Source organism: Athene noctua, chromosome 2 (genome assembly GCF_965140245.1).
Source record: "Athene noctua chromosome 2, bAthNoc1.hap1.1, whole genome shotgun sequence".
NCBI lineage: Eukaryota > Metazoa > Chordata > Aves > Strigiformes > Strigidae > Athene > Athene noctua.
In genome coordinates this window covers 8,530,100-8,552,840 of record NC_134038.1, presented here as the reverse complement: position 1 = coordinate 8,552,840, position 22,741 = coordinate 8,530,100, and the positions used below count along the sequence as shown (strand labels likewise).

Here is a 22,741-nt window from a genome sequence, read left to right as displayed (position 1 = left end):
TAAGACATGCTTCTATAACATTCCAATCAATTACTGTTCAGCTAATGCTGAAGACGACCTTATTTTCACATTCAGTAACAAAAATACAGTCCTAGATTCTCAACTTACATTAAATTAACAAAGTTTCTAAATGCAACATAGTAAAATACAAATTCTCAAATTTTAACATACATTTTAAGACCTCTTTAGGTTCAAATATATAAAAAACATTTCATAATTATATACTTTATACATTTAAAATACATATAAAATAGATTTAAGATCCCTCGATTGTACCTCCCTATATCCTCACTCCTGCAGCTCTCAAAAATAAATGGACTGCTTTAACATCCTATGAATTTTGCATATAGCTATCCTTTCATAGTTAATTTCTATTTTAAAATAAAGTTATATGCAAAATTAAAGACAGAAGCAAAATAAGCCATGCTCATAAAAAAACCCAGAAACTTTACAGAATTCTGAAAATATTTACGTTCAGTATCCGAATCCTACCTGATCAGTTTAAAGCTCTATTACAACAAACTAATTAAAAAAACCCAACCAAAACCAAACTCAAAACCACTTATCTTTGGGTAACATTAAAGGAGAGGGAGAGGGTGGGAGGGAAAACAATAGCAGGCTCAGGATGGAACCATCTTACTTCCCATCTTCAACAAATTAATATAAAAACTCCCACAAGCCTGCACTGTTCTGCAACAACCTATTTTCTTCAAAGTTAAAAGAACGTTTATAGTATTAAAAATATTTACAATGCATAACACAAAGAGGAAAAAATTTCATTTAAACCAAAGTAATTTATTAAGTGCATTTCACTGAGTTAGTAGTTACATATACTCTCCTAACACTCCAATTCCACACTGTTGTGCATAGAAATAATCCAAAAGTCAAAATTCAAAGGACTCCTGCGGTGCTCCTCCTTGTTGCAAAAGCTTCCCCCATCTTTGCAATGGATGTGGAATGTCTGAAACAACTATCTGCAGATTTTTTTTTAACCATATAATTCTGGCTTGACCATTTTCACATAATACTTAAATGCTTTAATTCTGTACTTTATAGTGGAACGTCTTCCTTTTACTAACTGAGCTGAAAGCAGATCAATATATTCCCATTTAGCAGTCTTTATCCCTTCAGAAATAAAAGAATTTAGCAAATAAAAAGTCTTCTACTGCAGTACTATATCCAGACTTCAGCAATTTAAGGTTGCTTTTTCTGGGGGTTCTGTTTAGGCCTCTACAGCAATTCATAAAAAAAGAAATTATGACAAAGAGTTTAAAAGTGAAGAAAAGCTAAAACATTCAAGATTTCTCAGTTACAGGAACCCAATCACATCCAGCTTTCAAATAAAGGTTTCCTCCTGAAACATGAAAACTTGTTAGTCGTAAGTGAATTTTGTTATTACAGCGCTATGCCAAGATTAATGAGAAAGCTGCATGCAGTCACTATGGATACCATGCTGACCTTCATTATTTTTCAGAATAAATAGTTAAAAAGCCAGTGGTCATTTGCAACAAAGGCCTCTTCAGGCTGTTCCAAAACTGAAAATTCCTATTTTACATTGGAAAGAAATAAGCTATTTCATGCAGAGATAGGCACATGGTATTTGACTAATTAAGCTGCTGAGCATTAAGTTGCAATGAACCATTTCTTATACTGCTTTCCTTTAACACTTGCTTCTTAAGGAGTAATGAAGGTTACTACAATGTCACCTGCCCAAAGAACAAATTCTCCACAACCTCCTTTTGTTTTAACATGTAAGTCATCACAAAATAGCCAATATACATGACAATGAAGTCTTTTACTGCTTTATCAAACTTGCTGTCAACTATAAATACTTACAGAGCATCTTAGGAAGTTATGTTTGTATAAAAGGAGTTGAAATTTTCATTTCCAAATGTGGTGTTAAAGGTAGAGCCATTGCAGATCACTTCATACAACTACATGCTTGACAGATAACTTCTATGAGAAGTTCAATCAAAATTGAAGCCGTGTATTTGTTAAGAAGTATCTTCAGCTATTCTCCCAAACACTTTATTTCTTTTAAACAAACAGAAGTAGACAGCATACGCCAGCCCTCATTACAGTTGCCACCCTCTCACTTTTATAAAGCTTAAAAGCACTAAAACCCAACAGGATTTTTTCTAAAGCCATCACAAACTGAAGAATATCGACTGCTGGCTTCTGTTAATACCTTTAACCGTTTTTCTAAAGAACGGCAATAAAGAGGATTATTTGAAGTGCAAAATCCCCTCCTAACTCCACATGTAGACAACACACAGAATGATGCAAATCTTTAATACTACACAAAGTCCTTCTGACACAGGAAATTTACCTATTTGTCATTTCCCAAGAACAATGTATGATCACCTGCCTTAGGAACTGTTCTTCAGCTAGCTGTCAATACTCCAGAACTAGAAAAAAGGTTTAATACTAAAAAAGGGACACCATTACGATACCCAAAGTTTGCATTCACTCACAATTTCCAAATCAAAGCCAAGAAGGCCTCAGATTTACTGCAGTTTTCCCAAACCTGAAGCATTATTTTCCCTGAACTTTCCCTGCACCTTACATGAGCATCTTGAGCAAAGAGTTTAACGAGACAGGAGAAAGGAAGAGGCAAGCAGCCAAACAGAGCTTCTTCCTTCTTTTCTCCCCACACCTTAAGACGTGCTCACCCTACAAACAGCATGACCACTACAACTCATGGAATTTGAAACCTCGTTTGTTACAGAGATATTATAGTTAAATGTAAACAGAGTCAAAGGAGTCTGTCTACACATGCATGCTCATGTGTGTGTTTTGGAGTCTAGGTCTTGTCAATCAGCCCATCTATCAGTCAAAGCAGTTCAGCCACAGATGCCCAATACAAGCAAAGAAGTGACTAGAACTGATAGAGACAGATGCTCATTCTCACTATGAATTTTTTAAAGTCACATGTACTGACCAAAAAAGAATTGAGAATTAAACATTAAATCCTAGCTATAAAAGGGATTCTTGAACTGCGCACAAGTTTAAAAAACAATAGGAAGAACTTCATAATGGAAGTCAGACAGCATTCACCACCTTTCTAGCAGTTAAATCTGGATTTTAATATCTGATAGTATACTACAGTCTAATCTGTTTAAAGACTAATGCTACATGATTTGTTACGTTCTCAATATGGTCTTTTCTCCCTCCCCCACAAACTCCTCCTAAGTATAAAACTAGGCAAGAAAATTAATAGAAAACCAGGCATTTTTTAATAGACTTTTTCCCTTTTTATCTGATAGTCATGAAAATATACCAAACTATTTAAACAAATCCATTCCTCTGATACTACATTGAAGTAGCCAGAACAGATTTTATATGTAAGTCTTTTTTTTCCCCCCTTTCTCCTTTCCTTGGTGGGGGGAGAGAGGTCAGGGAGGGAAGAACACCTTTTCACTAGACAGTTTCTTTCTAAGCTAAGTGTTCAAAGAAATCCATCCAACTCTGAAGTATTAAGTGATTAAATTTTCACCACTTTTATATATTTTTAACTAGCCTTACAGTTCACAAGCATTTTTATTCCACTTCTTCAGGAATCACAAAGAATAAATTACGCTATTTGCCCTGGGCCAAACAGTGTGTCTGTATCAGCATTACATTTTAAGAACTGTAGCTTGCAGCTCGTACGTAAACCAAATCACATCATCTCCAACAGCACTTATGTCACGCAGGGAATCAGATGTGTGTTACTGCCTTGAATATTGATTGTATGTTGCAGTGAGCTTCTAACACCCACATAGAGTTCACTGTAGCACTAGAATTAACAATACATGATGAATTATGATGAAGTAGGAAGAGTACATTATTGGTTTTAACACTGCATTTCCTGTGTATTTTCAAAAAAGCACACGCTCCGCTTCTTTTGATCACTAATACACATGCAGTACAACTAGCAATTTTGGAACAGGACGTAGAAGGATGTATTAAATTGGGCCATGAATTCTAAAACAATGAAAGAGATTGAATCTAACATTACCAGGTGTAAAGAAAGAGAAAAAATCATCCTGATATTTTAAAAATGTATGGGAAACCATGGAAGTAGAATGTTACTAACATGGCTGAAATGGAATTTGTGAGGGCTGGAGACATATGCCATATGTAATTATGTCAGAAAAAAATGTCTAGAAGTACATGTTGTAAAATGATATTCTTACCTGAAAAAAGGAGATCTAAGGAGGACAAACCACAGAAAAAGGATGATGGTGTGAGCTAAAAATAATATTCAGATCCCGATTCAAAACTGCCCCACATCTGAGTCTGAACAAAGTTCGAACAAAATCAAATTTAGTCTGCTATGGCTAAGAATGATAGCAGCAATTAGACACCCCCCACGCCATCCTGTGTTCCTCGGACTGAGCCACACAGCTCAGCCTGAAGAAATGCTATGTTTATTTACAGAATACCATCTTGACTCTCCATTAGGTACAGTAACATACCCTAGAAGTTATTCAAACAGATTAAGTCTTTATTTCAGGTAATTTGGGCAGCACTGCAGTGATCAGTCATCCACACAGTCACCACAGGAGGCAGGGCTAACCCAAGATCATTTTGTTTTAAAAATGAGCCCCCCAAAAATACCCATCAACCACACTAAAAACTTATCATAATCAAATACCCTCATAAAAATCCCAATCATAGTCAAGAACAGAAAAAGGAAGAAAGAATGTTAGCACCGTTGTACTTCTTTTCCTCAGAGCACAGACATTCAGCAGTTTATATTGCTATATGATATATAGCAACCTGCGTGGCTATTTTCACTTTTTTAGATCTTAGGCCTTCTCTAGCAGGATAGCTACATCAATGCATTGGCCATAACAGAAACCTGAACAACTAGAACTACAAACTTAGGAGAAACAGGAATACTCTGAATGTATTAGGCCTGATTTCACAAAGATTCGATGCCTTTCTTTACCTTCCCATAAAAGTATTCCTTCTTCAGATTTGTCATGAAATTTTGATTATACAAACTTACTGGGTTTAACATAGAACTCAATATTACTGTCCACAGTATAGTTCTCTTACAGGAAAGGACTTTTTGACTCATTCCTGGTAAAGAGCCACAGTGAAAGTAGATTGTTTAATCTGGAGTAGATCCTTGAAGATACTTAACTACAAACTGTTAAAACAAATAATTGTAAATATTTCACAGCTACCTCTACATGATATGTTTCTGTGTTATCCCAAAGAGTCTTCCAATTCCTAATTTGGACCCATAGTCTTCCCTTTTCTTCTTTCAAGGTAACCAGTATCTCTGGTCCAAGATGACAAAGCTGTCTGTAGAAAGTGAGCTCTTTCTTTTCAAAAGCATCTTCAAGTATAAGATGATCCTCCAATCTGAAAAATACAAAGGAAGTTCACACTACTTAATACACGGTATCTGATCTTATCTTTAGGAGTGGAAGACAGAAGTAGGAGGGAAAAAAAACCCAACGAGAAGAAATACAAACAAAGAATACATTTAATAGATGTTCTTTGCAGTAGTATCAGAAGAGTTCTACCCATAAAAAAAATAACCTAATGCAAATAATTCAGTCTTTACTATTTCCAGTAGCAAGTTTCCTAAAATGTTGAAGGCTTCCATGCCTGCTGACTCAAATAGGGCCAAGCATGAATGGAAAAACCTCCCTAAAAAGATAGAGATCAAAAAAGCTATATAAATACATAATCTGTTAAGGCTAGGTTGGGGTGGGTTTTTTTGTCGTTGTTTGGGGTTTTTTTTTTGAATGGATATAAATTGAGTCTGGTGTAGCAGACTGGAATCAATTGCACATTTAGCACACTCCTTCACTTAATGACTTTTCACTCAAATTTGCAATTATAATTCTCTGGTGATATCAGCTGCCAACAATAGTTCTCTGTAACACTGTGATGGAAACAAGCTGAGAATTGCAAAGAGACATTCACACTCCAAAGTCCCTTTGCTTACCTTTGGTAACAAGGACACATTTGGATTGCCTCCTAACATCAGCAGTCCAGCAGTTGAGTCTACACCGTATTACTAGGTTGCTAGAGAAGCTGGTAAGGGCCAAGGCACCACGAAATCTACAGCCAACTCAAGACAAATGTTCCCATTTTAAGGGTAATCCTGTATGAACATACTCTAATCCTTGCAAACAATATAGTTGCAAACATGACAAATCCTGGCATTTGCACACTTAATTTCGGTAAGTGGAGTCTGCAGGTTGTTACTGCAGACCGTAGGTTTTGGTGAAAGCACAGTGTCACAACAACAAATTTCCCCTGCTGTGAGCTCAACTCCTCCACTGCAATTAAATCCTGAATGATATCAGGCTGAAGTGATCTGTACATCAGTATCAATCCTAAACTTGCTCCAGAGCATATACAATTTTTTAAAATTACTTCAAAGAAAATATCCTCAAGCCAACAAGCATGCAAGTCCCAAACATCAGATAAGTGCGTGGCACTTGATTTTACAAAGCATCTTTGTCCTTCTGCACAAGTTCAAAAAAAACAGGTAATTATTTGTTTTGCAATAATACTCAAGAGACCCATTCTTTTAAGTACACATATACAGCCTGCTTCCACAAAGGAAACAGTCCACACAACAGCAGCATGCAATCATGGCATCCACTTCAGGATCAACAAAGCAAAAACCACACAACAAAAAAAAATAATCCAAAACACCTTTGAGCTACTCTCAGAATGATTATTTAAAATGCAGATTTCACCAAGTTCTTTTCAGAAAATAATTGTCAGGGTTTACCGACAGTAATTGGAAACAGACATAAAGCGCTAGCAAAAACAGTTCATTTTGAAAACATTACTCTATATTCTCAAATCAATCTTACATAGGATCTGACAAATATACTCAGAAAATTACTACTTTCATAGCCTCTCAAACACCATTTCCTTTAGAATCAAACCACCAAATTCAATAATTCATAAAACAACAAGAATTAAAATAGACTTTCCTAGTCTGTCAATATGCCAGGAGTATATCTGACAAATTTGAGTCATATTTCCCTACTTGGAGCAATGTAACATTTAACATTTAGTTATTGGACTACAATAAGAGGCAGCATTCAAATTTTTTTGGAGAAGACAGAAGTGACTTTTAGCCGGAAACTTTTTTCTAAATCATTAATTCTGTATTTTCTACAGAATTACCAGTATCATGTAGAAAAAAGCATCATGGCATTCACAGGAGGTTCCTGACAAGCACAAAAACCACCACCACTCCTGACTGAGAAAGTGAAAAGAGTCATGAGTACCACCAACCTCTGGAAGGCACATGGAACACACCCATTTGGAAACAATTTTTAAAGATGTGGACAAAAAGATAATCATGAACAGCTAAAGACTTATCAAAGGCAGAACGTACCCAACAAAACTCACATGAAGAGGTGGGGCCTACTCTGATGAAAGTTGAATGGTGTATGTAACATACTTTGACTTTAGGAAAGCTTTCAACAGTTTCCCACCACCATCTCGCCTGGGAGCTGAGGAAGCCCGAGCTCAATGAACAGCAGGGAGCTGAGCCGGAAAACTGCCCAGATCACTGGCTCACGCGGCTGCAAGCAACGGCCAAACATCCAACTGCAAGCTGGTAAGGGAGGACCCCAGGGGCCAGCACAGGCCTCCAAACACACTCATCAGCAACCAGGAAGATGGCACAGAGTGCACCCTCAGCAAACTGGCAGGTGACAGTAAAGTGGAGGCGGGCAGAGAAAAAGAGAGGCTGACACAGTGCATGGCAGTGCTGCTAGCAACGGAGACAGGCCACCACAAACCTGAGGACGGGGCCAAAAGCCTCATGGTGTTCAAGAAGGAAAAGCGCAAAGCTCTGCCCCCAGGGCAGAAGAAGCCCGTGCGTCAGCACAGCCTGGGGAGAGCTGGCTGAGGAACAGCCCTGCTGGAAGGGGCCCAGGTGCTGGGGCAGAAGCCAGCTGAAACGGGAGCCAACGTCTCGCTGCAGAGAAGGCAAACGCAGAGGGGACTGCGGGGAAGGGAGGTTATCGCTCCTCTGCCTGCCACTGGCAAGGCCACTGCAGATCCCGAGCGCTCAGGTGAGGGACCCCCTGCAACGGGATGCTGAGGAACCGAGCAGGGTCCAGCCCTGGGCTACCAAGGTGGTCAGGGGCTTCAAGGGCATCACCCCCAGGGAGAGGCTGAGGGAGACGGGCCTGTTTTCTTTGGCAAAGAGAAGGCTTGGACCACCTAAGAGCTGCCCACAGCTACCGAGATGGGGACGCTAAAGACAGCATAGGCAAGCTCTCAGCACTAGCAGACAGAAGAGCAGTGGCCACAGAAGGCAGCACGGAGAATTCAGGTTGGACACAGTGACAGACTTTTTCACTAGGAGGGTGGTGAAGCCCAGGAACAGGATTCCCGGGGAGGCCGGAGATTCTCTGTTCTTGGGGGTTTTCATGGCTTTGTAGCACAAAGCCATGGCTGACCCCCCCAGGTGCTGGTTAGAGCCCTGCTTTGAACAAGTGGTTGGACCAGAGACCTCCAGAAGCCTCTTCTAATATACTTGCAAACGCTGTGATCTCACCAATTCCTGTAATATGTGGATCCAGAAATTACAGCCTTGCTTATATAATCATCCTCAGACATGAAGAAGTCATTAAGTCTTTGGTAAATAATTATCCATGGATGACATCAGTACAGACTTTCCTATAAATAGCCAGGTGTTATCAACAGATTACAGTGCTAGCAGGTCCTACAGTTCTAAAATCACAAATATTTTATGTTAAAACTTTTTTAATCAGCTAGTGCCAAATATTTTAATAAACTACAGAGAAAATGGAAATTGTATACCTAAGCCTACCGAATTTAAATATGCTGCCGAACACTATCCCCTGGTCACCTCTGTAGCTCATAATAATCTTGCAGAAAAAAAACCCTTATTTTATGCCTGTGTCTTTATGAACAGGTGATATGCAAGGTATTTTCACTTAGCTTGCTTGTAGAAGCTCCCTCGAATTTGAAAGAAGCAACAGAATGTTTCCCACAGGACAATTTTGAATGTGAAATTTTCCTTACATTTAAGGATAGGCTACACATTTTAAGTCTCTATTTTTCCCTATCACATCTCAATTTTGTTTCTTCCCAGTATTAATTATAGCTTTTTAAATCATAATAAACTAAATACAGAAGATGGACGGTATGGCTCACCAAACTGTTCTTTTGTCACACTACAAATGCAGAGCTTTTGTGATAATCAGAATTAAACCAATTAGAGTAAATTAACAGTTTGGGAGTAATTCAGGAGTAAAAGGACTGGTTCCTGTAACTCACTTCGTGGACAACACAGATTAAGCAACAATTCAATGCAATACACAAAACAGCTTGGTCAAGGGGAAACCTAGGTCATTAGCTGACATCATAATCCTGGTTTTTGGGTATTTTTGTCTAGCAAACCTTAAATTATCTCATGTTGTCATTTCAAAATAAGAATGAGAGGTACTCAGTTTAATCAGTAAGACTACTAGCTGAAATGAATTCTCTTCCTTGCACTGACTGGTGTTTTCACACCTTTGGTTAACTAAGCAATGTATTAATTTAAAAAAAAAATCTACAACTGCATTAGTGGGTAGTGCACTGCAAGAGGAGGAGATTTGCAAAACTAAACAGTTTGTGCTGAAGACAATATTCAAGCAACATATATTCTAGTTAAGCTCACTCCAGAATTAGCTCTAGTCCTACCTATGGTCTAAACAGCTTTAAAACAAATGCATTAGAGAAATCCAAAAGCACACCTTTTAATTTTGTTTAATCCAAAAAGAAGTTAATTTGCATGTTCAGCAGGATCAGTAGCAAAGAATGCCATTATGCAGCCTACAGGGATAGACATTATGGAGAAAATAATGCACAGTTACTCCAAAGTTAATCCGAAAGCAATTTTTATTAGCTGCATTTTTAAGTCACAAAACCTAAACACTTAAATTTTATCCATGCCTGCAAAATACAGATTAATGCACGAATGCATCAATTACATGCAGCAGAGATCTTCGTCACATCTCAAATAGAAAACAACTGTGCAGTAATAAGATAATTTACTGCAATTTAGTACTACTTTATAATTATCTTAACAAGGGATGCTGTTGTACAACAACCATTCCAAAAACATGAAGATAATACTCACACCACAGAGCCTGACTACTGGTGCACTTTAAGGATGGTTTACACTGAGCATGGTAAGAGCACTGTGGCAGAAGAGCAGTCCTGCTCTCTGTCTTCCAGCTGAGGGTTTCCTGCTTCCTCCACTGTGACAGGAATTTTATAATAATTTCATGATTCAAGTTACTTGGACAACTATATTAGCTGCAGACTAATCCTGGAAAAAGAAAAAAATATCAGTTCTGTGCTACAGCAGGTAGCTGTTTCGGTGGCAATATAGCATTAAATCAATACAGATGAATTGTTCAACCACAACACAAACATTTCACCACCACCCCCCCAGAAAAAGATAGCAATACTTAAGACCTCTGGTATCAACATTTTGAGTGGGGAATAATAACACGAGCAAGCTGTGTATCTCATAAAGGCATAGTAAACAACAGAAAAACGAATTTAGCAAAGTCGTGCTCCCGTAAATGTAGTATCAACTTTATAAGCATTTAGATGCAGCTTCACTACATCCATGACTTGCAACAAGAAACTGACATTTGAAAAAAACCAACAGAGAAACACCAAGTTGCCTTTCACTGTCTGCATCAAAGTTCTCCCCAACTGCAAGCCTGAAAACTGTTCTTCGTCATTTTTTTTGTTAACACTGCATGTTAACATGGAGCTCTGCCCACAGACTTCTATGCCAAACACAGTCAGCAGACTCCACCTCCACAAAAATCAGCTGAGCAGGACTTACAGGGCAATCACTTTTCCTAAATGCTGGAGGGAGTTAGAAATCTGCCGTGTGTTACCAATGCTCCACCTGCTGGTATGCGGACAGCACAGGTTAGTCCAGAAATCACCCTGACCTTGGAGACGCAAAGAACAAACAAAAGTGTTTGAGTAGTCAGAAGCATCTGAAGCACTTACGGCAAAACCTCCCCCGAAGAACTTGGCAGTATAATACATTTCTGAATCCTAATATTCCTGAAAAATATTTGTGAAAACCTCGTTGTGAAACCAAGGATGTGGTTCAATCCTCCTTTGGTGGCTGGCTGGCTACTAACACATGAATATTAGTTACTTCATTAGGTCAAGTGTACAGCTCTGCAGAAAAGTTTGGATAAGAGATGCAAGCCAAGTCCAAAAGTGGAGGTCCCACACACAAAAAAAATAATCAGGACGTCTAGAGTTTCTACATGATAAATTTTATCAGGATTTTAAAATAAACTTTGTACTAGAGCCCAAAATAAAAAAATCTCTATAAAACCGGGCATCTCCCCAACACAAATGAGCCAAGAAAAAAAAAAGTAAAGCTGCCCACCTAATTTCACAACATATGAAAAATAAAATGTTTACAAAACTAAAAAATAAGCTCTTCATGGGAATCCTGCCATACTCTGCGCATAAACCCGATGATGTTCCCTGAAAGAGCTTTGAACAAGAATGCAACAGCCCTTAAGACTTATTTCACCTGTTGAAAGAGCTCAAAGGTCTTCATTCACCTTTCCACAACATCTATCATCTGTTTCAATTGCTTTTTTATAAGCCAAACAAACAAGAATAAGTAACTGAAGAAAACTCTCAAGGTGTTTGGAGATTAACTCAACTTGCAAATCAGCTATTTTCATTAACCTCTGTTGTTTACCTGCAAGTGTGGGACAAGTTACTGAAAGTACTTTTTACAGACACCCACTACTCCTATTCTTCATCTGAGTGACCACCTGCAAATTTTCAGTCAGTTTTGCAGATCTGTTGTATCTCAGGCAGAGGTCAGCGGAGACCATATCAGCTCAACAGAAATGTTGTAAAAACATCAAGAAACTACTTTAAGGAATCAATTCAATTTAAAAAAAATCCACGTGCAGTTTGTTATCTTCTTCCAATGTGTAGAATTAAAACACTAACTGGTACTAGAGTAATAAGCATCAGCCATAGCATTTCTAGAACAAGTATGTTCTGTGCAAATAGTTAACCTGTACAACGGGACAAATGAAGGTACACTTAAGGAAATGCTGCAAATACAGGCTTCCAGTCATTGTATAAACTCAAGCACCAACAGCAAACAGACCAAAACTCACTAACCTGACACAAGAAGTCAGCTGCCTTAGATCCCGCTTAAATGCAAGAGGTTATCACAGTTGGCAGTATTTATCAAGCTCTGTATGCAAATGAAATTTCATATTCAATCTTTCAAATTTCAACTTAACTACAACATTATTTAAAAGTAGAATTCCTCAAACTAATTCTATTCTCCAACTTAAAGCAGTAGCTTAAAAGACAGGAAACGGAGTTATCGATAACCTGTACACCACAGTGCTTCAGTTGCCAATGATCTGACAGTCCTAGCTGTGCAAAGATTAACCAGACAGCTAAAATAACTTCTTGATTCTACAGAGGGAGAAGAAACGACTGAAGCAGATAGCCACACAGTTGAAGTTAACAGCATATTATAAACTGTCTAAACTATTAAGAAAAATTCTGCAATAGTAATTTGTAGTATACCAGTAAATTGACAGAAAGCCAGTATTTATTTTTCATTTAGATAAGGTAACTTAGGAAAACATTCCCCTCTTCACAAAAAGAAAAATAATTAATGATTAACAGTCTTTGAGAACTGCAGCAGAGGTTTGGTTTTAGGGGGATGCCTGGTATTCTTAGGAGAAATTTAAAAGTAATACTACACATAACAGCAAGTCAAGCTGTGTAAAGGTCTTGTTTCCTAATTTACATATAGATCATTAACTACAATAAGGGACATCATACTGAAATCTGTGTTGTGTAAGAAAGAGCAACAAATAAACCAGTACTTCTCCTTGATACTATAGTATGCAACTTCACATTAGCATACAGAGTAACAGCTTCAACCAGTCTGTTAGAAGCAAGGAATGTTTAAGTACATAGATTCATATTACTTTCCTGAGATTTTACTGCTTCTAGTTAATATTTGGCATAACCTGACTTTTAACTGAACCACCAGCTTAGTAATTCCTGATCCAACTAGTGTGTTTATCAAGACAAGTCATTTAGTCACCATATTCAAAGTGAAAAAACGCATTGTGTAATTTTGATTAGGCTTTTGAACTGAAAGCAGTCATGCAGGCTGAAATCAAACCAAAAAATGCAAGACCAGACTATCACACCTAATCACATGATGTCTGAGGATATCAACTATTACATTTATTTTGTAATTAATATTAAAATCATTGGATCAGATGTGGCAACTCATTTTTCAAGTTAGAGTAATTTTAAAAAGTCAGAGGAGAGGGAAGTGTCAAAACAGATGTGTATTTTAAGAAATTATCCCAAGTTTCCTTGTTAATCTCTTATCACAGCTGATTCGAGTTCTGAACATGGCAAGCTCTGGTTAGTGTTATAGTTTTCTGCTATAAAGGCTAGAGCTATGGCATACCAATCTTCATAAAACTCTAGAAGTCACCTTAACTTTCCTTGATATTTCCTTGTAATACTCCCTTGATATATTCAGAACTGATGAGGGACAGGTTGCAGAACTAGCTTCCCTGATAAGAGAACATTCCCAGTGTTCTAGTGACCTCAAAGTGCCTGATCCTGTCAGCAGACAGCTTAGTTATCCCACAGCAAAGGGCTATATGAGAATGAACATGTCCTTGACCTACAGGGAGATCAGAGTTAGACTCACAGAACCACCATCAAGAAACACACCCTTGAAAACACTTGCCCTTGTCATAATGGGATGAAGTATATACCTGTCAAACAATATTAAAAATTAGCTAGCTGTAGTATTTCTTGTCTTAACCTAATTTGATGAAAAAAATGTGTTTATTCTTCTAGAAGTGAGTGCAGTATTGATTACTCTTAAAGTTTTACTGCTTAAACTTACTGAACAATAATTTAAGATTAGCAAAACTCCAAAAGAAGTAGACTGAAGGGCAATCATGAAAAGAATATTTATTTACAAGCACTATCTGTATATAACCAGATCATTTAGTTACAAAGTTTATCAGCAGTGCTAATAATATATCACATGGTCTCTATAAAAAGCTAGATACTCTCAGTAAACATGTTAACAATACACATTACACTAAGTGTATGACTATGTTGTAAAAATGTATGTTAAAATAATGATGCATATCAAATATGGACTAGTCAGCCAGCAGAATGAACGTGGATAAAAAGAAAAAGCAACAGTCTTTAAGCACAAAAGTGCCCATCTCCAGGAAAAAACATGAACAACACATAACTTAGGTGCCCCCAGCCAGAGCACTAGTAAGGATAAAGCAAAAGAAAGGAAGATGTGATGGAAAACTCACAGCAATTTTAACTTTAAATACTTAATCAAAGCTAACACTGATGCAAGAATATTACAATGAGTACCAACTCGCCAGCTCCAACAGCCAAGATGTCTTAGGAATTCTAGGTAACAACAGCTAAACAACTAGACAGATCACCGATTGCTTAAACCAGCACAGAGTTTTCAGTGTGTTCTACTTTTACCCTTTTGTTTCCAATTTCTACCTTACTAAGTAACTCTGCCCTCTATTTTACTGTTCTATTTGCCTGGTACTGAGGACATGGGGAAAGTTTAGTTAAGGTTAAAAAAAGAAATACTCTGTGCCAGCAGTGCCAAGTAGTCTGTACCCTAGGATATATGCTTAGGAAAATCACGCACTAAGGAGCATTTTCTGCCAAGCTGCAGAGGGTCAGCAGGGCATCTTCTGTTGCCAAGCATCAGCTTTGGGACACAGCACTTTCCAGAAGGTACAAAATTGAGCCTTTTCTGCAGGTTATCAACAGTACGCAACATACCTCACCACTCACCCAAAACTGCAAACTCACACTGTGATTTCTGCATATAAAAGTGCTCAGTTAGTGCACTGAACACTCCAAAATGGCAAACTCAGCAGTTTGAGATAACACATAGAAAAGAGCTCAGTCTTCAGGAACACTTATAAACACTCTGAACATCAGAAAAATGACAACCCTGCATTTGGCTGAACCATGCTGTATCTGCAGAGAAAACAATAAAGTCAATGAAGAAAGTCCTCTGAGACTCATCTGGCATTTTGATTTATTATACTCATGTTAAGCCTCCAACATTCATTCTCTACAAAGCTCTGACGCAGCAAAAGATTTGTTTTGGACTTATTTCTATATTCTTTATATAAAATGCCCATGTTCTTACAAATTCCACTAATGCCAGTTTGGTATCTAGCATCGTGTTGATTCAGCGTGAAACATAAGAATTAAACAGCCTTTTAGTAGTCTAGCTTCCTCATTCCCACAGGATTCAACATGCCCTCAGACATGAAACAATCTTATCTAGGGCACTTCTTGTGAATATTTTAATCTTTTTTCCTTTATCTTTCTAACCTTCACTTCTGCAGAAATATAGAACTAATTCCCTCAACCTTCTTGTGCTGTTAAAACTATTGGTGGTGTTCAGACTGAGGGATCCTAAGACAACAAACAGTATACAAGGAACAAACTGATATTATTAAATAATAACTTCAGGCATAGAAAACTTATCTGTACTAAATAAATTTTAAACTGCAAGATGGGGTGTGCTGCTTCTCATTAAGTGCCAGCTCAGACAAAGCAACGCCTCTTTATTGGGTAGTTGGGCATTCTCTAGTTAGACCAGTTTACTGCTGTTGTAACTTATGGACCTCTCTAAAAAAGAAAAAAGCAGGAAAATTTTGAAAGAAATATAAACAGGAAAGACTGGGACTCCTATTGCACTGACAAGCTGATCAACAGGATCTCTGTACATTCTCTTCCATGTGTATGCTTTATTATAACCTTTTTGAGGTAAGAATAAGTGGGAGAGGAGTTTTTCCATTTCTAGATTTTTTTTTTTTTTGTACAACCCTTAGCATTGTTACGGGATCAACCATTCATCAGTACAACCATCCCTTTGTTCTTCTTTACCTTCATCACTCCAATACTGCATCCAAGCAACAATCTGGAAAAGATCACCGAGCCAGGCAAAGAACAGTTAGACTAAACAAGTAACTAAAAAGTTTTTAAACAAACTAGATAAAATAAATTCTGTTAAAAAAATATCACAAAAATGTCTTGTTACCTTCTAGACCATTTCAGAAAAAAAAAAAAAATCTGTCAGCATGCAGCACATCCATATTATCGAGGCACTAAGATCATTTTAACATTATTCCATGTTGCGCATGCCAAAGATAGATCTGAATAAACTTTCAGATGAAAATGGTAAAACTGAACAGGTTTTTTTAAGGTTTTCCAGTCCAGATAGTTCTGAAAGAAGTGACCTTCCTCTTATTCCAAAAGTTCCTTCCAACAACAGCAGGCAAGCTTTCACCATTATATATGCTTCTAGCTACAAGACTTTTACCTCTCTGTTCCATAGATCAAAACCAGAAAAATCCCCATCGTGTTAACTAAACCAAAAATGCAAGCAGTATGCAAGCAGCATACTAACTTGCACAGTCTATTCAGCCTGTTCTCAATCTGATTATTCACCTGTTTTGTACCGACTGCCATCTGCCCACTCCTCCTCCTGTCTGTCTCCGACACAGACTCTGTGCCATCTCATAAGCCCTTTTTTTTTTTTTTAAGCACTTTCTTGCACCCTTCTTCTAGGTCACTGATACATACTGCGAATAAACTTAATTAGAAGATTGTTTCCCGGGGCTCCTCAGTCATTATATTTCAAGTCAACTTCAATGGAGAGAAGGTTTTGCTGTGTAACACTTAAAAAGACCTATACACTTACTTTCTGTATTTAAATATATATATATATACACATAAAATGGCTATGCAGATAAATTATACATATTAAATATGTATATAAATATACTGACGTGTATATTTAAGACAGGAAATAGATTCAAGACCAAGTCAACCACTGCGCACACTTATTTTCCCATTTAAACTGCAGCATGAGAACTAATCACCAGTAGATACATACAAGAGTAAGCACACAGGTATTTTTATTTTAGGCAAACAATCCACTGCTTCATGGAACTTGACAGTTGTCTCCATTAACTCTATAGCTGTTACAGCCAAATCTTATCATGTGTTGAAAAGGATGCTGGGATTAATTATGTAGTTCCAATCTGGCCCTTTTATTACTATCAGGAATGTTCGTTTCCCAAGTTGTACATGACAGTCACTTAAAACTCCATCTGGCTTTTTTGATTTACACCAGGAACTTCCGTGCTAAGAGTTCATGAATATATTATCTGCGCTGATTTTTTTCTTCCTCTCCTAAAGAGCAAAAAAAGTTTTCAACAAAAAGCCTAAATACAAAGGAACCTGTAAATGCCTGTTAACGTCAAAATTTAGGAAGTAACAAAGAAAGATTCTATGCATCTTTACATAAGGGTGGGGTTTTTTCAACAAAAAAAAGTAGAAAAATAAATCCAAAAGAACCCTCACTTTACTTTGCCACTGACCTTTAGACCTGACACCCACTGCATCCTGTGGGAAACTTTTCCAAGAGCCAACTTTCTTATAAATATTTTAGCAGATTTAAGCATCCTGACTGTATTTTATTTGCCTACATCTACAGATGAAACTTCTGTTGAATAATGACATGTATGTGGACTTTCATATTCAAATAAATATCTGTAAAGCAATAAAACGTAATGGAATCTTGAAAGTGCTACATACAGGTGCTTTTGAAGTTTTGGTGGTGGAGGGTTTTTTTGGGGGGTGGGGTTTTGGGGTGGATTTTTTTTGCTTTTTTACAAGGTTTACTCTTGACTGCTTCAAGTCTCTAAAATACATGAAAGAGCACTGCTGTCCATTTTCCCGCATATGGTTTTAACACAATTTGCATATCCTCCAAAAATAACAAAAGCACTGGAAAAAGACCACTCATTCTTACATTTGTGTGATAAAAGTGATAGTGATAACTCAATTCCCTACTCAAAAAGAAAATTCAAGTCCCTCTTAGGCATTTTGCCACCAAATTTCCTTAAACTCCGCAAGAACAGCTCACTTAGAGGAATTTGTTTAGCTTTTAAGTGTCAAAGCACTGCACCTGTTCCTTTTCAGATAACCAGTCTCCTCAAGTCTTCTATTCCTCTCATTTCTCCATTACAATGAGAAATTGTTTTCTGCAGTATAGAACAGATCACTTATGGAAAGTCACAGGAAAGATTTCTTCATTACTTCCATGGGCCACATCCGCACTCCTCTCCAGGTGCCCTTCTCCTTGTCAACCCTTCTTCCCTCCCTTCTGTGTATGGTTCTACTGCAGAGCTATACATCTTGTTCAGTCCTGTACATGACTGCTATATCGCTGCTCGTAAGGAAACCTCCCAGCTGTTCAAAACAAGCCATGGAGCCAGTCAAGGACAACCACGTACAGCAAGACAGGTAAGCAGGAATTGGCTCCCTCACACTGCTAGAGCGCCAACTAAAGAGACTAGAGTATATTTAAAAAACACTTTTTGGTTTTTGAAACTGAAACATTAGCTACTGTTGAAAGAAGGTGTCCGATTTACTTGGAATGAAACTATAAACATTGCATTACTGGAGGATTTTATGCCAGCAAGTTTCAGCTAGATTTAGCAAGCAAGAAAAACAGAAGGAATGTTTGGTTTTGAGAGCTTATAATGGAGGGCTTGCTTCAACTTCACCCATCAAGTGACAGTATCTTCATTAAGTATGACTAAATGCTAACTACAAGTTTAAAACATCAGTATATGAAGGCACAATTCCTCACAAAGACTTTGTAACAAGAAGCGCACAGTAATAGTCTATAAAAGCCTTTATTTTCCAGTCTTAATATTATCAAAGCTTCTGTTGAAACTGTAGTCCCTTGGTTTTTATGACCGCTTTATCACCAGCCATCAAAACTGCATTAGTGGTCCATCTATGTATGATACAGATCAAGGCTTCTGTCCAGTAAAACCTCTCTCTCACGATTATCTCCATAGCCACTTTACTTCACAGTGGTTACAGTTCCCATTACCAAAAGGAACAAGGGGATGAGCTCAGTCTCACTCCAAGTTATTCCTCTGATGTCTCCTAGGAGGACAGTATTATGCTCCTGGCATAGCTCTTCAGCACGCTCGTAAGAAATTTGCATGTAGACATTTGAGACAACGAGCAGCCAGTAACTATTCAGCTCTCAAAACCTACAGTAAGATAACGCCAATGAATTTTCATGCATGAGAACAGCAGGACAGGATGTACAGTGCAAGCTTACATAAGACACAAGGCACTGCTGGGAACCAACAGCAGAAATGGCTCAGGAAAATGCTGATGTCACTCGTATACGTTTGGGTTGCGCTGGCCAAGTTTATCTGATCCTAAAACCGGCCTTTCTGGCTGTTTGTAAAAGCTCACAGTTTGCTCTGTTTTACCAAGATCTTGAAAAAAGAACATGTTTTCAAAAACCCAAGCTTCTTCCTAATATTAAGGTGAAAGATAAAAAATAAAATCCAAGAAGACTCTAGATTCAACCACTGTAGCACTTAAGCAAGAATCTAAAGAAAAACAGAAAATGTAATGGAGAACTGGAAAAAGTGTGTCATTATATACACAAATACTTGCTCCTAATACTTACTGAAATAATAGTTCAAGCACAACTTATCTGTTTTAAAATATGACCTCTGCAAACCTACTAAGGTCAATGAGACTTAGAGTAGTTACTCAGTGAGCCCTGCTTGCATAAATTAAAGATGCCTAAGGGTAGCTATGAAACCGGGTATTTGATTTTTCCAGGGCACCTACATATTATGAATTAACAATGAATTGCCATTTTAGCAGAGCAGCTTTCAGTTTTGTTAAAAAAAAAAAAAAAGAGAAAACCACAATCAACCAACCCACCCCAACTGTATCATGCTTACCTTCTCCCTGACATATATTAAAACTGATTATGGAAGTTTCATATTAACTTGAATAGACAAGTGAGAAACTATAGATCAAATTACTTTCAAAAAGCCCCTAAGATATGAGTCAAATAATGCTTCTGCCTGGTGTATCCTTCTACAATAGACTTAAAAAAAAACAAGTAATCTAGCTGCACAACATAGTATAAAGCAAAATTTAGCTCCCTGAGGTCAGTATTCACAGCAGCAGCAGCAACTCCCAGCTCTGTGCCTGGCTGCTTTCACCTGTTATTGCAGTGGCTGCACACCACTTCAGAGCAGTGTGTGAACCACCAGGTAACTCCTTCATAGTTCTACGACTCTTGCTTTGAAGTTCTTCCCTATGGCATACTTAAGGCATTTGATTTTCTGTAGAGAGCGATATAAGGTGAGAGGGAAAATACTGTTCCTAAAAATGAACTACTCACTTGATCTTTCGTTACACATGTAAGGAACATATTGTCACTCCCTTTATTATTTTCCTGCAAATGCAGAGGCACCCTGAGATAGCACTGAGTTAATGCAACTACCCAACCCTGGCAAGTGCCACCGAATGGTCTCAGAGTAAGTTACAAGCCAATGCCAGAAGTAATTTCTTCATCATATCATGTATTTCAGAATACCTCTCTTCCAGTTCCCTACCCAAACACCAAATCTAACGCCATGTAGCTCAGAGATACTAACTATCAGAGATAGTCAGCCACATTACAAATTCACAAGATTTCCTTGGCACTGGAAGAGGACACCAGCTTTGTTCTAAGCAAACGGGAGGGAAAAAACAGCCACAAACTATTCGCACTGTGGAATGGCAGCTCACTGAAAGCATATTGGCACACACTCTTCAAAAATATGAAGTGTAAGATGACCACACAGTGCAGATCATGCAGTATCACAGGTCATTAAACATCTTTTTAAGTGACTATTTCCATCGAAGTGTAGTAGCTACTACAGGAAAACTCTGCAAGCAAAACACTCGCACCCTGGCTAAAGCCTTTACACTTCTGTAGTAGAAATAATGTCGTTATCTACCTGTTGTTACTATAGCAGATAAGCATTTCACAGTCATTAGTATATTTATTCACAGTACATTTCTGGAAGGCACCACTATTCCTGATTCATAAGCAAACAGGACTGATGCAGAAAGACGGATCCAAGGTCACAGAGTAAGTCTGTGGTAAACTAAGAAACTTCACCTGGTTTTGCCTTCATGCAACTAATACTTTCTATTAATGAGTCTTTGCGGCTTCTCTAAATTATTCTTTAAACATGAAGAGACAACAAACTGCCTGTGGCATTCAAACTCCACATGCTAAGAGCAGCTTTACTCCAGGGTTTTCTAAAAAATATCACGCCCAAGGGCCTTGTTCTATACTATCACCGAATCCTACTTCAGCACTAGGCTGCTGTAGGGGGAATAAAGGGAAATATATATCTAGAGAGCTAGACAGATAAAAAATTAGATAGTCTGCCTTGTTTGTGATCCAGCTCTCTCACAAGAGAAACAAAAATCAGTCTTTGAGTAGTTCTACTCCCTCATGCTACAGACCACCGGGCAAGGGCAAAGTGCAGGGAGGAAGGGACAGTCAGCTCGGGAGACAAGTTATGCAAAGCTGGGGGCCGGGGCGGGGGGCAGAAGTCCCTACAACCCAAAGGGAAAAAAAAAAAAAAAAGCAAGCAGCCCAACTTCTGTTCTCAGGTCAACGGGGTCAAAACGCGGTGAGGGTGCGCTCAGCCCCCAAGGGCTCTGCGGTGGGAAAGGGACCCCCGGCACGGGGCAAGGGGAGCACGGTGAAGGGTGCGGGGCTCCTCTCCCCCCCACCAAAACCCCGTCCCGCCCCGCCGAGCGCAAGGGGGTGGCGAGCCCCTCCCCGGCTCACCCCCTCGCCGGGGGACGGCAGCCAGCAGAGTGCCCGCTGCCCGGGGCGCCCCCCGCCCCTCGGCGGAGGGAGGGCGCTCCCCCGCCCCACCAGCACGGCCCTGGCCCCCTCCCCGCGCTCCGATCGAGGCCGCGGCCTGTCCCCCGCCCCAGCCCGCCTCCACAGCGGGGCGGCCCTGCCGGGGCGCCGCTCCCTCGTACCTGTGAGGGCAGGCGGCGGGGGCGGCCGGCTCCGCCGCGGGCACCGGAGGGGCGGCCACCCGAGGGGCTGCCTCGCCCGCGCTGCCTCGCCCGGCCCGCTCGCTCGCAGCCCCCCCGCTGGCAGCAGCCGCCGCCCCCGCTCGGCCGGCGGGTCCCGCGGAGCCACCCGGCCCGGCTCGGCCTCGGCCCGGCCCGGCGGCGGCCGCGTCTCCTCCTCGCCTTTAGTTTGACCTTTTCCGTGTCTCCGCTCCCCGTCCCCGACACTCTTTGACGTCACTCCCATGGCAACCACTGCCCGCCCCCTTCCACCCCGCGCGCGCGCTGCCCGCATCCCCCCGCCCCTCTTCTCCCCGCCCCCTCACCCGGACGTACGCACGCACGCACGCACGCACGGCGCGCCGGGAGAGGAGGAGCCGCCTCGCTGCTGGCCAATGAGCGTGCGCCAGGGCCCCGAGCGGGGCGCGCGGGGCGGCGCGGGGGCGCGCGCTGCCGGGGGTGGGGCGGGCTGCGGGGCGGCGCCGCCATGGTGCGGGTCAGCGGGTCAGGCCGGCGGGCCCGGAGTGTGCGCGGTGCGGTCGGAGGGAGGGCGGTGGAGCCATCTGGAGAGCACGTCGGGGGGCAGGGCGCGGGTCTGGCGAGGGGCAGTGGCGGTGGGGGCGGGAAATGCCGGGCATGGCTGCTGGGGAGCCCGGGCCGGAGCAGCGTGTGGAAGGGAAAGGCCGCTGCTCCT

At 39.9% G+C, this 22,741-nt stretch overlaps 1 long non-coding RNA gene across 1 annotated transcript; it reads right to left on the bottom strand.

The window, feature by feature from the left end:
- Positions 1-435: 435 nt before the first annotated feature.
- Positions 436-22,252, bottom strand: LOC141957253 (uncharacterized). Its single transcript, XR_012633089.1, has 3 exons — positions 22,012-22,252; positions 10,133-10,324; positions 436-5,358 (listed from the first exon to the last, which is right to left on the bottom strand). It is a non-coding gene; the product is annotated as an uncharacterized LOC141957253 (long non-coding RNA).
- Between the last annotated feature and the right edge of the window lie 489 nt (positions 22,253-22,741).